The following is a 16879-nucleotide window of genomic DNA, read 5'->3' as shown; positions in this document are numbered from 1 at the left end:
TCAACGGATTCCTCCTTCTTCAGCCCTTTATTTCTTCCACATCTCCCTCCCAGCTTCTCACATCATCCCACTCGCTCACTCAGACATCTTTTCACTCGCCTGGCTTCACCTGTGACCTGCCAGATTGTACTCTCCCAACCTTCGTATTCTGACTCTTGCGCAGTTACCTTCCAGTCCTGGTGAAGTGTCTTGGCCCAAAACATCAACTCTTTATTCCCCTCCACAAATGCTACCTGAGCTGCCGAGTTACTCTAGTATTTTTTTGTGTGTGTTGGTCTGGATTTCCAGCGTCTACAGAATCTCCTGTCTTTATGAGTAATTGTCCCTGTTGTGTTGCTTAAGGTCTGACAATGTCTCATGTCTCTGTGACTTTATTCCAGGCTTGGAGACCTCCACATTGGAACAGTCTGAAGGATATTCTACCAGAGAACAGACCCAGAAATGGTCCTCTGTCCCAGCAGGAGATACATCCTCAGGTACCAAGTATCATGTCCGTCTGTGTTCATTCAGTCTCTCTGGCTGTGTGAGGTTGAACCTCCCATGGACAAGTTCACCTACCATGTGACCAGTACATTGTGGGCAGGGGTGTGAATGACGTTAGGTTTGGAGAGAGTGGGGTGGGAGGAATGAACAGAGAGGGGTGGAGTGACTGAGAGTGACATGAGAAAGTGATGGAGGTGAGGACGGAGAATGGTCATAGAGTAGATGGGAGGAATGACTGTGAGGACATACATGGTGACTGATGAGGCATCAAATTGGGATTGGAGTAATTCAATATGTGGACAGAATGAACTTTGTGAAAACACACAGGACAGAGATGGAGTAAGTGGAATGCTGGAGTTGGAGTAATGTAACGAGTGAAGAGAGCGTGAGGACTGTAAGGAGAGTTGGGCAAAGGGATCAGTGAGAGTGATGCTCCCACTGGAGGGAGGGAAGGAAGGAGAGACTGACAATAGAGAGATGCAGACAGTGAATACTGAGAGGGGGATATCTGAGGAGAGGGATTTGAGAGACAAAGGTGGAGGTACTAAAGAGCAACACAGAGCGGAGTGTGTGTATATCAGAGGACAGATTTGACCAGGACCAGCCTCCCATGCCCTGCATTGAGTTCCTTCCTGATCCAATGTAAAACTTATATATCCTTCCTTTCTACATTTTCTTATTACAGATTCCCTGTCGTACACAACTTGGGAACCCCAGGGATCAGCATTCGGAGAGCCCGGTCAAGTTTTGTTCACCACCCAAGGAGGCTCTATGAGCTCAAATACAGATTTCCAGTCAGACACCACTGAGGAACCCCTGGGAACAGTGACAGGAGATCCTAGTTCAGGTGTCACCACTACCGCAGGAGGGTCTGCGAGTTCAGGTACAGATAACCAGCCTGCACCACTCATTATCCCCTGGGATCAGTAACGTGAGAGCCTAGTACAGGTGTCACCACTACCGCAGGAGGGTTTGCAAGTTCCAGTACTGAGTCCCAGTCAGACACCACTCGGGAACCCCATGAAACAGCAACAGGAGAGGTGGTCCAGGTTTGACCACCACCCCAGCACAATGCTGGGCTCAACTATTTGTGATGGGGGAATGGTGTATTGAACAATCTTTCCCTCTGTCGGGGGAAGCGACGGTGGCCGTGCCTCCGGCACAGAGTCTGGCCCTGTAGCTCAGAAGAGTAGGGCAAGGAAGAGGAGGGCAGTTGTGATAGGGGACTCGATAGTAAGGGGGTCAGATAGGTGATTCTGTGGACGCAGTCCAGAGACCTGGATGGTAGTTTGCCTCCCTGGTGCCAGGGTCCAGGATATTTCTGATCGTGTCCAAGATATCCTGAAGTGGGAGGGTGAGGAGCCAGAGGTCGTGGTACATATAGGTACCAATGACATAGGTAGGAAAAGGGATGAGGTCCTGAAAGGAGAATATAGGGAGCTAGGAAGGGAGTTGAGAAAAAGGACCGCAAAGGTAGTAATCTCGGGATTACTGCCTGTGCCACGCGACAGTGAGAGTAGGAATGCGATGAAGTGGAGGATAAATGCGTGGCTGAGGGATTGGAGCAGGGGGCAGGGATTCAAGTTTTTGGATCATTGGGACCTCTTTTGGCGCAGGCGTGACCTGTACAAAAAGGACGGGTTACACTTGAATCCTAGGGGGACCAATATCCTGGCAGGGAGATTAGCGAGGACTACTGAGGTGACTTTAAACTAGAATGGTTGGGGGGTGGGAATCAAATTAAAGAGGCTAGGCGTGAGGAGGTTAGTTCACAACAGGGAGATGGGAACCAATGCAGAGAGACAGAGGGGTGTAAAGTGAGGGTAGAAGCAAAAAGTACTAAGGAGAAAAGTAAAAGTGGCAGGCCGACAAATCCAGGGCAAGCATTAAAAAGGGCCACTTTTCAACATAATTGTATAAGAGCTAAGAGAGTTGTAAAAGAGCGCGTGAAGGCTTTGTATGTCAATGCAAGGAGCATTCGTAATAAGGTGGATGAATTGAAAGTGCAGATTGTTATTAATGATTATGATATAGTTGGGATCACAGAGACATGGCTCCAGGGTGACCAAGGATGGGAGCTCAACATTCAGGGATATTCAATATTCAGGAGGGATAGACATGAAGGAAGGGGAGGTGGGGTGGCGTTGCTGGTTAAAGAAGAGATTAACGCAATAGAAAGGAAGGACATAAGCCGGGAAGATGTGGAATCGATATGGGTAGAGCTGCGTAACACTAAGGGGCAGAAGACGCTGGGGGGAGTTGTGGACAGGCCACCTAACAGTAGTAGTGAGGTTGGAGATAGTAAATTAGAAATTAGAAATGTGTGCAATAAAGGAACAGCAGTTATAATGGGTGACTTCAATCTACATGTAGATTGAGTGAACCAAATTGGTAAAGGTGCTGAGGAAGAGGATTTCTTGGAATGTATGCGGGATGGTTTTTTGAACCAACATGTCGAGGAACCAACTAGAGAGCAGGCTATTCTGGACTGGGTTTTGAGCAATGAGGAAGGGTTAATTAGCAATCTTGTCGTGAGAGGCCCCTTGGGTAAGAGTGACCATAATGTGGTGGAATTCTTCATTAAGATGGAGAGTGACCTAGTTAATTCAGAAACAAAGGTTCTGAACTTAAAGAGGGGTAACTTTGAAGGTATGAGACGTGAATTAGCTAAGATAGACTGGCAAATGACACTTAAAGGATTGACGGTGGATATGCAATGGCAAGCATTTAAAGGTTGCATGGATGAACTACAACAATTCTTCATCCCAGTTTGGCAAAAGAATAAATCAAGGAAGGTAGTGCACCCGTGGCTGACAAGAGAAATTAGGGATAGTATCAATTCCAAGGAAGAAGCATACAAATTAGCCAGAGAAAGTGGCTCACCTGAGGACTGGGAGAAATTCAGAGTTCAGCAGAGGAGGACAAAGGGCTTAATTAGGAAGAGGAAAAAAGATTATGAGAGAAAACTGGCAGGGAACATAAAAACTGACTGTAAAAGCTTTTATAAATATGTAAAAAGGAAAAAACTGGTAAAGACAAATGTAGGTCCCCTACAGGCAGAAACAGGTGAATTGATTATGGGGAGCAAGGACATGGCAGACCAATTGAATAATTACTTTGGTTCTGTCTTCACTAAGGAGGACATAAATAATCTTCCAGAAATAGTAGGGGACAGAGGGTCCAGTGAGATGGAGGAACTGAGTGAAATACATGTTAGTAGGGAAGTGGTGTTAGGTAAATTGAAGGGATTGAAGGCGGATAAATCCCCAGGGCCAGATGGTCTGCATCCTAGAGTGCTTAAGGAAGTAGCCCAAGAAATAGTGGATGCATTAGTGATAATTTTTCAAAACTCGTTAGATTCTGGACTAGTTCCTGAGGATTGGAGGGTGGCTAATGTAACCCCACTTTTTAAAAAAGGAGGGAGAGAGAAACCGGGGAATTATAGACCGGTTAGCCTAACGTCGGTGGTGGGGAAACTGCTGGAGTCAGTTATCAAAGATGTGATAACAGCACATTTGGAAAGCGGTGAAATGATCGGACAAAGTCAGCATGGATTTGTGAAAGGAAAATCATGTCTGACGAATCTCATAGAATTTTTCGAGGATGTAACTAGTAGAGTGGATAGGGGAGAACCAGTGGATGTGGTATATTTGGATTTTCAAAAGGCTTTTGACAAGGTCCCACACAGGAGATTAGTGTGCAAACTTAAAGCACACGGTATTGGGGGTAAGGTATTGATGTGGATGGAGAATTGGTTAGCAGACAGGAAGCAAAGAGTGGGAATAAACGGGACCTTTTCAGAATGGCAGGCGGAGTGCTGGGACCCCAGTTGTTTACAATATATATTAATGACTTGGATGAGGGAATTAAATGCAGCATCTCCAAGTTTGCGGATGACACGAAGCTGGGCGGCAGTGTTAGCTGTGAGGAGGATGCAGAGTGACTTGGATAAATTGGGTGAGTGGGAAAATTCATGGCAGATGCAATTTAATGTGGAAAACAGATTATTATCTGAATGGTGGCCGATTAGGAAAAGGGGAGGTGCAACGAGACCTGGGTGTCATTATACACCAGTCATTGAAAGTGGGCATGCAGGTACAGCAGGCGGTGAAAAAGGCGAATGGTATGCTGGCATTTATAGCGAGAGGATTCGAGTACAGGAGCAGGGAGGTACTACTGCAGTTGTACAAGGCCTTGGTGAGACCACACCTGGAGTATTGTGTGCAGTTTTGGTCCCCTAATCTGAGGAAAGACATCCTTGCCATAGAGGGAGTACAAAGAAGGTTCACCAGATTGATTCCTGGGATAGCAGGACTTTCATATGAAGAAAGACTGGATGAACTGGGCTTGTACTCGTTGGAATTTAGAAGATTGAGGGGGGATCTGATTGAAACGTATAAAATCCTAAAGGGATTGGACAGGCTAGATGCAGGAAGATTGTTCCCGATGTTGGGGAAGTCCAGAACAAGGGGTCACAGTTTGAGGATAAAGGAGAAGCCTTTTAGGACCGAGATTAGGAAAAACTTCTTCACACAGAGAGTGGTGAATTTGTGGAATTCTCTGCCACAGGAAACAGTTGAGGCCAGTTCATTGGCTATATTTAAGCGGGAGTTAGATATGGCCCTTTTGGCTACGGGGGTCAGGGGGTGTGGAGGGAAGGCTGGGGCGGGGTTCTGAGTTGGATGATCAGCCATGATCATAATAAATGGCGGTGCAGGCTTGAAGGGCCGAATGGCCTACTCCTGCACCTATTTTCTATGTTTTCTTTTATTCATCACCATTTAGCTGGGCTCGATCCCAAAGTTTTAGGTGGGTATGTTCATGAACAGGGATTGGATGGTTTTGGTTTCTTTTCAATCGAAAATTACTCTTTGTCAAATTGTTGTTCCGGTGGCTACCCTTTATAAATTAATTCCCATTCCGATTCTGACTTGACTGTCCACAGCCCCCTCTTCTGATAGGATGAGGCATCCCTCACATTGGAGGATCTGTCAGGGTAAAGTCCAACTTGTGTTTGCACAAGCTGTTACAGTTGAGGTGACCTGGGTCAACTCCTGTCACTGCTGGTAAGGAGTTCATAGTTCTCCCCGTGACCGCATGGGTTTCCTCACGGAGATCCAGTTTCCTACCCCAGTCCAAAGACATACCGGCTGGTAGGTTAATTGGTCATTGTAAATTATCCTCTGATAAGGTTTGTAATAGATTGGGCATTTCTGGGGCAGAAGGACCTACACCATGCTGTATCTCAATAAAATCAATCAATAAACTTGAGGTCATGTATATGGATATTTCTTACTTCTGGAAGTTTCTGTTCCCTCCCAATTCTCTCTATATCCATTCCCTGGGTCCCATCTTAGCCCTTCTCCTCCCTCTGGTCCCACTCGTCCATCTCTTTAATCCATTGTCTCTTCTTTGTCTCAATGTATTCCTCCTTCCTCAGCCCTTTAGCTCTTCCACATATACCTCCCAGCTTCTCACATCATCCCACTCGCTTAATCAGACATCTTTTCACTCACCTGTGACCCGCCAGCTTGTACTCTCCCAGCTTTCTTATTCTGGCTCTTGCGAACTTACCTTCCAGTCCTGGTGAAGTGTCTTGGCCCAAAACATCAACTCTTTATTCTCTTCCACAGATGTTGCCTTACCCGCTGAGATCCTCCAGTAGTTTGTGTGTTGCTCTGGATTTCCAGCATCGACAGCATTTCACACCTTTATGTATAATTGTCCCTGTTGGGTTGATTAAGGTCTGTCAATCTCTTATGTCTTTGTTACTTTGTTCCAGGCCTGGAGTCTTCCACATTGGAACAGTCTGAAGGGTATTCTGGAGAACAGACCCAGAAATTGTCCTCTGTCCCAGCAATAAATGCATCGTCAGGTACCAAGTTTCATGTCTGTCTGTGTTCATTCAATCTCTCTCACTCTGTGAAGCTAAAGCTCCCATGGACCAGTTCACCGACTGGATGTACAGTACATTGTGGGCAGGTGTATGAATGATGGAGTCAGTGGTTCCTCTCTTCTGCCTGTCGGGTTTGATTTGGTGAGTCCGAAGTGATGAGTTCTGTTGGGCAGTGGAGAGAATGGGGTAGGAGGTGGAGTGACTGGGAGTAACACTGGAGGGAGAGGAGGAGTGATGTAGGTGAGGGGGGAAAATGGTGACTGATGGCACACAGAAACAGCCAGTGTGTGATTTGAGTAAGAGTTGAAATATTCAGATACGTCCCAAGTGTGGAGACAGAGGGACTGACTTTAGTAAGAAATGTTGCGGAACATAATGGAAAATAGAAACAATAGATGCTGTACCAACAGGGCTGTTGACTAAAACTGTCATACTGAAATTGAAATCCCATCAATGAAGTGAGCAGCCTTGGAAAATTCATCAACAACAACCAGAATAGTAGTGTTTCTATTAGACAGGGACAGATCATGATGAACTCTACAGACAGGTGGGATGAGGGGCTATGGAGCACAGGTAGCAGGGATAGCGTACCTGCAGGGCACTAGTGTGAACCCTTGTTATGAGCACAAATCACACAGGCAGAGATGAAATTGTGGACATCCTGGGACCAGGGGTTCAGTGCTAGCCGGAGCGTGTCTGGCACCTCTTTAAGAAAAAAGCCGAAATAAACAAGCTAATTAATTCAGTGCTGCCCAGGGTGATTTGAGTATCTCAGAAACTGCTGATCTCCTGGGATTTTTACGCACAACAAACTCTGGAGTTTACAAAGAATGGTGCCAAAAACAAAAAAATAACATCCAGCGAGTAGATTTAACAAGATGTTTTTGCTCACAGAACAGCCACTAGCACTACGTCACTGCCTGGGACATGGATGACCACCAAAGTCATCTTTTGATAAACCTTCAGTTCTGCTGAATTCCCTGAAGGCCCAGCAGATGGGAGGAGTGACCCTATTCCAACACTTTGGAGTGCACCGTAGAGGGATAATAGCCAGTTGAGAGGGATCACCCCTGGGTCTGGACCCTCCTCTGCCTCTATTGCCCAAATCATCTGAGCAGCAATCCATAAGCAAGAAAGGATGGGCTGCAGATCGACGCTGTCCACAGACGCATCAAACCGCTGGTAGAACAGATCACCCTTGGTATTCTTGCTGCCGGGGATGAAATTAAACTGGATGAAGAAGACAGCCCAATGGCCTTTTCAGGCATTGAGTCTCTCAGCATCCAAAATGTACGAGAGTTTCTTGTGATCTGTCCAAAACAAAAAGGGATGTTCTGCCCCTCCCATCCAGTGTCACCATTCTTTCCGGGTCTCCTTGACAGAAGTGCTCGGTTCCCAGCATTGTAGTTACTCTCGGCTGGAGTCAAGTGACGCTAAAGCAAGACGCAAGAGTGCAGCCAGCTATCTACAAAAGAGCAGAGAGATGACAGCTCAATCCACCTTGACAGTGAATGGCTGGCATGCGTATGGGTGTTGCAGTATTGGGGCAGTGGTGAAGTGTTGCTTTAGTTCCGAGAATGCTTGGTCTGCTTTGTTTGTCCAACATCTTCCCGGTTCGTGCATTTATGGGGGTCCTGATAGAGCTGAAATTTTGAAACTTCTCTGGCTTGGCATACAGATTATTCTTGAGGAGCCATTTGAAACCCTCTGGACATGCTGGATGTATTCTTGGTAAAAACAAGAATAGATCAGCGTGTCATACAAATACACACAAAAAAAATTGATTCAACATGTCTCTGAGTGCATCATAGACGAGAGACTGCAAAAGGCATTGGCATTGTCCAGAACAAAGGGCATCGCAAGGTACTCATCGTGGCCAGTGGAGGTGTTCAAAGTTATCTTCTATTCATCCCCTCCTCTGATACGAACATCTAGTGGCGAGGTGCCGCAGCAACAACCTGGCACTCAACGTCAGTAAGGTGAAAGAGCTAATTGTGGTCTTCAGGAAGGGTAAGACAAAGGAACACATACCGATCCTCACTGAGGGATCAGAAGTGGAGAGAGTGAGTAGCTTCAGTTCCTGGATGTCAAGATCTCTGAGGATCTAACCTGGTCACAACATATTGATGTAGTCAGAAAGAAGGCAAGACAGCGACTATATTAGGAGTTTGAAGAGATTTGACATGTCAACAAATACGCTCAAAAACTCCTATAGATGTACCGTGGAGAGCATTCTGACAGGCTGCATCACTGTCTGGTATGGAGGGGCTACCGCACAGGACCGAAAGAAGCTGCAGAAGTTTGTAAATCCAGCTAGCTTCATCTTGGACACTAGCCTACATAGTACCCAGGACATCTTTATGAAATGATATCTGGGAAAGGCAGTGTCCATTAAAGACCTCCAGCACCCAGGGACGGAGCTTGCCATCCTTCTTGCTCACAAAAAAGAAGCCCTCTCCTGCTGGTAAGCTTGATGGATGGATAAACTGCAAGGCCAATGCCTCGGTGATATATTTTTCCTTGGCCGTCATTTCTGGCTAGAGAAAGGAACCAGGGAGGATTAGTACTGGGTAAGAGGTCAATGATGCAGACATATGACCAGTGTGGAGGCAGGGAGGTGGCATTCTTTTACTAAAGACCTCAAGGAGATCAGCATATTCAGCCAGAATGCCAGACAGGTTCACCATCAGTCGTTGACACAGGAATAGATTAGCAGACTGGAAATTGAGCTGCACCCAGACAGATAGCTAGGCTCCACTCTTGGAGTGTGTTTAGGGACTAATCAGTCTGTGGGTTATGTCGGGATAACCAGGGGAGACCATGCACCTGTGGCAGTTCAGGTGAATCAAACAGATAGAAGGAGAGTTGTTCCCTGTGGTTGCCTTCCAGCACATTGGAGGGATTCAGTGGAAACAATGATCTGGCCAGTGCCCTGATGACAATCTTTTCTCTCAATTTCTGATTTGGAACTCCCCATCTTTGAGCCAGAAAATATCCTTGAGATTCCCGGATGCCCCAGAGTTGATAAGTGCCTGAAGTTCATGGGTCTGAGACCTCCACGACAAGGAAGCTGGGAGCACCACACAATTAGGACAAGCCAATTTCAGGGAGAATCAAACCATCAGGGCTCCCCTCCCTCCTGATAGATATTCACTTTTACTGGACACCCAAAATAGAGGCAGGAATCTGTTCTCCTGTGCCTGTCATGTTCCGCTTGAGACAGGCACATGCTCCTCCATGGACTGGTAGTGGGTGATGAGGGAAAGGGTGAAGACAGATGGTGATCCAAAGATTAGGAAGTTTGAGACGTTCTTTCCCTGTGCCACGCAGTTAACTGGTTGTCAATTCAAATAGCCAGATTAATCAGATCATTTAAACTACCCTGTTCATCATGGACAATGATCTGATGCTGGACTCCTGAGTTCAATCCGTGCTAGAAGGCACTGATGAGGGATCTCTTGATCCTTTCCATCTCCATTGCAAGCATGTGGAATTTAACTGCGTAGTTGTTCACTGATCCTCTACCAGGATTTGGTTTTCAGCCTCTTGATTTCATACTGGAAGGTCAAAAACTCTCCTTAACTCAGCTGCAAAATGTGGAAAATGATCAGGCTGCAGGGGAACTTGCTCCTGTAGACCATTGAACAGGTGGAGTGGAGGTCAATCCAGGAGATTTACCATGTATGCTGTTTCACATGCATCATTGCCAAACAGACCAGGCTGAGCTTTGAAAGTCGGCTCGCACAGGGTAATGAAATTCCTGCAGCCATTGAGGTCACCAGTGTATCTGTCTGCTGAAGATGTACTGTGTTCAGTTCTGGTATGGGCAGCGGAGTCAGTTCTAGTTTGGATCCGGGAGTTGGGGCATTAGTGGCCGAGGGTGTTGTGGCAGCAGAAAAGGAGGATCTGTGAGACACTGGAACTGGGACTGACATGGCAAAGGCTGCTGGACTGCATTTGTGAGAATGCTAATGGCAATAAACTGATGCTGTAACCTCATGAACTGCAGCTCTGAGAGCAGAGATCACTGCCACCAGATTCTGATTGTCTGCGGTGAGCTGCTGAACTGTTACTGTGAGGGATGACACCGGTTCCTCCAGCTGAGACTGGGCTTGTCGAACTGAAGTTATCTGTCGCATTGTTTTTGTCACTTCACCCAACACAGATGCAATCTCCTGTAACTACTCCCCTACCAGGCCACTGAATCTCAAGGTCAAGCTCATCTGTTCCCTGTCTGCTGGGTTCATTTTTGTGGTCAAGACTTGCTGTCAAAACATTTGGTTATGGTCCAGTCGAGGAGAGAGAGACACTGAAGAGGGACAAGACCAGTGTATTTAATGAGGGCTGATGCAGAATTTAATGGAAAAGAAAAACAATAAACACTGGCCCATCAGGTCCATTAACTAAAACTCTGGAACTGAAAGTTAAATGCCAGCACTGCAGCTGCAGTTGAAGCATAGCCAGGTACTAAATGTTCACCACTCCTTTACAGCATCTGCTCAAATGGTAGTCCTCTTTCCCAGACAAGAACTAGGGCAAGCAGGAAGTGTAAACATTGCTGTACCTTTGGTCAAGTCTCAACAAGACTAGAAAGAAAAGAAGAGAGTAAATGCCTCCATAATTAACTGCAACATCCATGTTACCGAGTGTACTTGCCAAATCTCTTCCACAGCTTGCCCGTGCGGGCACATTGCTCAGAGTCTGAGGTGTGACAGTATGTACATGAACAGAAGGAAATGGGTGAAAAAGTCAGGAGAGAGAGGCACTGGGCAAGTGAAGAGAGAGTGATGATTGTGTGAAGGGAGTTGGGCAGATAGATCGTTGAGAGTGACGTGCTGACTGGGTAGATGAAAGGAGGGACTGACAGGAGAGGGATTCAGATGGAGTGAATGCTGAGACAGGGTCATGTAAGGAGAGCGATTTGAGAAGCAAGGGTGGAGGTATTAAAGACCAAAGGAAAGGGGACTGTGAGTATTTCAGGGAGCAGATTTGACTGGCCTTGAACCTCCTTTTCCCTGCCATTGAGTTCCTTCCTGATCTAATGTAAAATTGTTGACTACTTAACCCTTCCTTTGTTTATGCTGTTATTACAGATTCCCAGTCGGACACAACTATGGAATCCCAGGGATCAGTAACCGGAGAACCTGATCTGAGTTTGTCCACCACTCCAGCAGGTTCAGCGAGCTCAGGTACAGATTCCCTGTCAGACACAACTCAAGAAGCCGAGGGATCAAAGCTGTTGATATTAGGGAGAGTGGTGTGGACTACGTTCCAGGAGAGAGTGAAGCTGGGGATGAGAGGTTTGACCTGTTAGACCTGTGTGTGTTTATTGGGTTCTCACAGGCTGGTACCTCCCATTCTCTGCAGTCGGGTTCATCCTGACAAGCTGTTCAATGTCCTTTATTTTTAAAATCTGTCACCCGGCCCCATCCACCAATTTTCTCCCCTTACTGATCTCCATTTGGACACAACTTGAAAGCCCAATGGAGTAACGATTGGAGGACGTGGTCCAGGTTTGACTGCCATGGCAGCAGGGTCTGCGAGATCAGGTATCCATGGTGGGGATCATTGAATCGAACGCTGTTCCCCATAGATGATTCTTAAGGTACAAACTGTGTCAAACTGGAGACAGTGACGAACAATTGGGAAGGTATTGGTTGCAACAGAGACCTTGCCTCCCATTCCAAGAACTCTTGTCCCATTCTGATAACGTATTTCATTGTTTCAACTCTATTCCTTCATTACTGACCCAGAGAAATCCACAGCAGAACAGCACAAAGAATTATCGACAGCGGGGTGCACCCAGGAAATAAGTCATTCTCTGCTGGGAGAGACATCCACAGGTACCAAGTCCCATGCCTGTTAAGGTCATTTGATGTGTGTCTGTCTCTCTCTTGCTCAATCCCTCACTTGCTCTCTCTTGCATTCTCCCACCCTCTCTGTTCTCTCTCCCTCTCCATTCTCTCTCTCCCTCTCACTCTCTCTCAGTTGTCTCTCAGTCCCTCTCCATTTTCTCTCCATCCCTCTCCATTCTCTCTGCCCGCACTCTCCATTCTCTCTGCCCGCACTCTCCATTCTCTCTGCCCGCACTCTCCATTCTCTCTGCCCGCACTCTCCATTCTCTCTCTCCCTCGCAGTCACAATTCTCTCTCTCCTGCACTGTCCGTTCTCTCTCCTGCACTGTCCGTTCTCTCTCCTGCACTGTCCGTTCTCTCTCCTGCACTCGCCGTTCTCTCTCCTGCACTCGCCGTTCTCTCTCCTGCACTCGCCGTTCTCTCTCCTGCACTCGCCGTTCTCTCTCCTGCACTCGCCGTTCTCTCTCCTGCACTCGCCGTTCTCTCTCCTGCACACTCTGTTCTCTCTGCTGCACTCTCCATTTTCTCTCTCTCTCTCCCTCGCACTCACCGTTCTCTCTCTCCTGCACTCTCCGTTCTCTCTCTCCTGCACTCTCCGTTCTCTCTCCTGCACTCTCCGTTCTCTCTCCTGCACACTCTGTTCTCTCTGCTGCACTCTCCATTTTCTCTCTCTCTTTCCCTCCCGCACTTTCCGTTTCCTCTCCCTCCCGCACTTTCCGTTTCCTCTCCCTCCCGCACTTTCCGTTTCCTCTCCCTCCCGCACTTTCCGTTTCCTCTCCCTCCCGCACTTTCCGTTTCCTCTCCCTCCCGCACTTTCCGTTTCCTCTCCCTCCCGCACTTTCCGTTTCCTCTCCCTCCCGCACTTTCCGTTTCCTCTCCCTCCAGCACTTTTTGTTTCCTTTCTCCCCCACTCACCATTCTCTCTCCCGCACTCTCCATTCTCTCCCTCACTCTCCATTTGATCTCTCTCCCTGGCACTCTCTAGTCTTTCGCCCTCGCTCACACTCTCCATTCTCTCTCTCTCTACTCATACTCTGCATTTACTCTCTCTCTCTCCCTTGCATTCTCCCTCTCTCCCTTGCATTCTCCAATCGTTCCCTCTCACTCCCCATTCGATCTCTCTCCCTTGCACTCCCCATTCGATCTCTCTCCCTTGCACTCTCCATTCTCTTCCTCTCCCTCGCACTCTCCATTCTCTTCCTCTCCCTCGCACTCTCCATTCTCTTCCTCTCCCTCGCACTCTCCATTCTCTTCCTCTCCCTCGCACTCTCCATTCTCTTCCTCTCCCTCGCACTCTCCATTCTCTCCCCCTCCCTCGCACTCTGCATTCTCTCTCTCTCTCCCACACCCTCCATTCTCTCTCTCTCCCGCACCTTCCATTCTCTCTCTCTCTCCCGCAACCTCCATTCTTCCTCTCTCCCGCAACCTCCATTCTCCCTCTCTCCCGCAACCTCCATTCTCCCTCTCTCCCGCAACCTCCATTCTCCCTCTCTCCCGCAACCTCCATTCTCCCTCTCTCCCGCAACCTCCATTCTCCCTCTCTCCCGCAACCTCCATTCTCCCTCTCTCCCGCACCATCCATTCTCCCTCTCTCCCGCAACCTCCATTCTCCCTCTCTCCCGCAACCTCCATTCTCCCTCTCTCCCGCAACCTCCATTCTCCCTCTCTCCCGCAACCTCCATTCTCCCTCTCTCCCGCACCCTCCATTCTCCCGCACCCTCCGTTCTCCCTCTCTCCCGCACCCTCCGTTCTCCCTCTCTCCCGCACCCTCCGTTCTCCCTCTCTCCCGCACCCTCCGTTCTCCCTCTCTCCCGCACCCTCCATTCTCCCGCACCCTCCATTCTCCCTCTCTCCCGCACCCTCCATTCTCCCTCTCTCCCGCACCCTCCATTCTCCCTCTCTCCCGCACCCTCCATTCTCCCTCTCTCCCGCACCCTCCATTCTCCCTCTCTCCCGCACCCTCCATTCTCCCTCTCTCCCGCACCCTCCATTCTCCCGCACCCTCCGTTCTCCCTCTCTCCCGCACCCTCCGTTCTCCCTCTCTCCCGCACCCTCCGTTCTCCCTCTCTCCCGCACCCTCCATTCTCCCGCACCCTCCATTCTCCCTCTCTCCCGCACCCTCCATTCTCCCTCTCTCCCGCACCCTCCATTCTCCCTCTCTCCCGCACCCTCCATTCTCCCTCTCTCCCGCACCCTCCATTCTCCCGCACCCTCCGTTCTCCCTCTCTCCCGCACCCTCCGTTCTCCCTCTCTCCCGCACCCTCCGTTCTCCCTCTCTCCCGCACCCTCCGTTCTCCCGCACCCTCTGTTCTCCCGCACCCTCTGTTCTCCCGCACCCTCTGTTCTCCCGCACCCTCTGTTCTCCCGCACCCTCTGTTCTCCCGCACCCTCTGTTCTCCCGCACCCTCTGTTCTCCCGCACCCTCTGTTCTCCCGCACCCTCCGTTCTCCCTCTCTCCCGCACCCTCCGTTCTCCCTCTCTCCCGCACCCTCCGTTCTCCCTCTCTCCCGCACCCTCCGTTCTCCCTCTCTCTCGCACCCTCCATTCTCTCTGCATCACAGAATCTCTTCTGACGCACTCGTCACCTGCTCCTCAGGACATGCCCTGCTCTCATAGTGTATCTTTGTGTATGTATGTATACGTACACTGCTGCCATGAAACCAATACATCTTATAACATATTCCGGTGATATCAAACCTGATGCTGTTATCTGAATAGAGAGACCTACTGTTACTAAAGGGAATCTCTGGCTGTGGTGCGATGGATGTGGAGGGGGAAGAGAGATTGAGGGATTGATTGAGGAGTGATAGGGGTGACTAAGTGGGAGGGGAGAGGTAATGCCTGATGTCTGGCACGGCCTGAATGCAGAGAGATGATGTGAATGACTGAGGGAGGATTATAGCCAACTGGGTGAAAGTGCCTGTTTCCATGATGTGTTACTCCATGGGTCTGTTCTCCATGTGATCATGTCTTCATTTCTCATTAACATATGACCCCGAATAACAGGAGCTCCAATCTTCTGCACCAGTGACCATGTACTGCTCTGATCTGATATGGATGTAATTGACATCATTTCATATATCCATAAAAGTTTCCCATCAAGGCAACTGGGAAATCTCACGTTCCATATCTCTGCCTCTCTGAATCTGGATTCATCTATCTTTCTCTTCACATTTCAGTCTATTTTCTCACTCTCGCTCTCTTTTGCGCCACTTTCCACCACTCACTGTCTGCCTCTCCCTCATTCTCTGCCCCTCATCACTGGCTGTGCACACTGTCTGCCCCCCTCTCCCTCTCTCTGACCACCCCCCACTGGCCTGCCTTTTTCTCATTCTCCCCTACCTGTGGCTTAAGGAAGAATGACATACAGTACATATTTAATGAGGTTGGGGGTGGCAGGGAGGAGGTATCGAAGGGACGGAGACGAGGGAACACATCCTGTGAGCAGCACTTGACCTGAGAGTGACACCATGTTGACACTGGGCTGTTTTGTTCAGGAGAAGAGGACGGGTGGATTGACGTGCATGTGACATCGAGTGGAGACATGAGTGAGGAAGAAGTGCAGGAAGCCGTTCGAAACAAGGTGAGAGAGTGAATTCAATGGGATGGGGTGTAGAGGGGAGGAGCATGGGGACCTATATTCTCATTCTCTCCTCTCTCTCTCGTCTCTGTCTGTCCTCCTTCCTCCTCTCGCCATTTCACAACCCCACTCCAATGACTTCCCCCATTTAGGCAGTCATTCATCTTTCCTCCTCTCTGGCCGCAGCTCCGGGAGATGTTCGATGATCCGGATCCTCAGATCAAGCTTGTGCAGTACACGTCGGAGCCTCCGGAGGAGTGAGGGAGCGACCCGTCAACGAGTGAAGAAGTCTGCAGTTCCATCTCCCTGACACTTTACACCCTCTCCCTTACTCCAGCCTGCTTTAGACAAGTATACAGCCCACAGAGGGTTAATCTTAGGAGAGCCCTGAGATGTTGCTACACTCTGCTGATTCACCAGGGTGCCGCAGCCTACGAGCTTTCGGTTGGTCAGACTGTGAAGTACGATCCCATTGAGTGGTGTCGCCAGAAACCTAGAACTGAAAGTGAGCACATAGACCCAGTCTGCTTCAGAAGGAGCAGATCTCTCGAATGATGAAATTAATCACAGAACATCCTGGGTATGGTCCCTGTAAACACCGACACCCCTCACTACAGGACTGGGTCAGTGTGTGACGTCACACACCTTCCACAGTGTATGGTCCCGGTAAACACCGACACCCCTCACTACAGGACCGGGTCAGTATGAGACAAACATCTGGAATTACAATAAAATGGGAAATTTAGCTGATGCTGGCTTCAATGCCTTAATTTATCATCAATCATTTGCTGTTAATTTTTTGACTGAACTATAATTACATACAAAATGAATGAGTTTTAAGTAAAACACAGAGCCTTGATGGTGTCATGATCTGTGGATGTAGTGAGAAAGGTATCCTCATCTCCAGAGGTACTGAGGAAAGTATCCTGTCCACCCTTGCACAAACATCTAGGTACAGTCGCATGCCACAGGACAATCCTGCACTGATCCACCCAATCACCATGACACCCTGACACATCTCTGTCTGATGCACTCTCATTCTCCATCTCTCCCTCTGACACTCTC

This window comes from Mobula birostris, chromosome 13 (genome assembly GCF_030028105.1).
Source record: "Mobula birostris isolate sMobBir1 chromosome 13, sMobBir1.hap1, whole genome shotgun sequence".
Taxonomy (NCBI): domain Eukaryota; kingdom Metazoa; phylum Chordata; class Chondrichthyes; order Myliobatiformes; family Myliobatidae; genus Mobula; species Mobula birostris.
Note: the sequence above shows the minus strand (reverse complement) of the source record.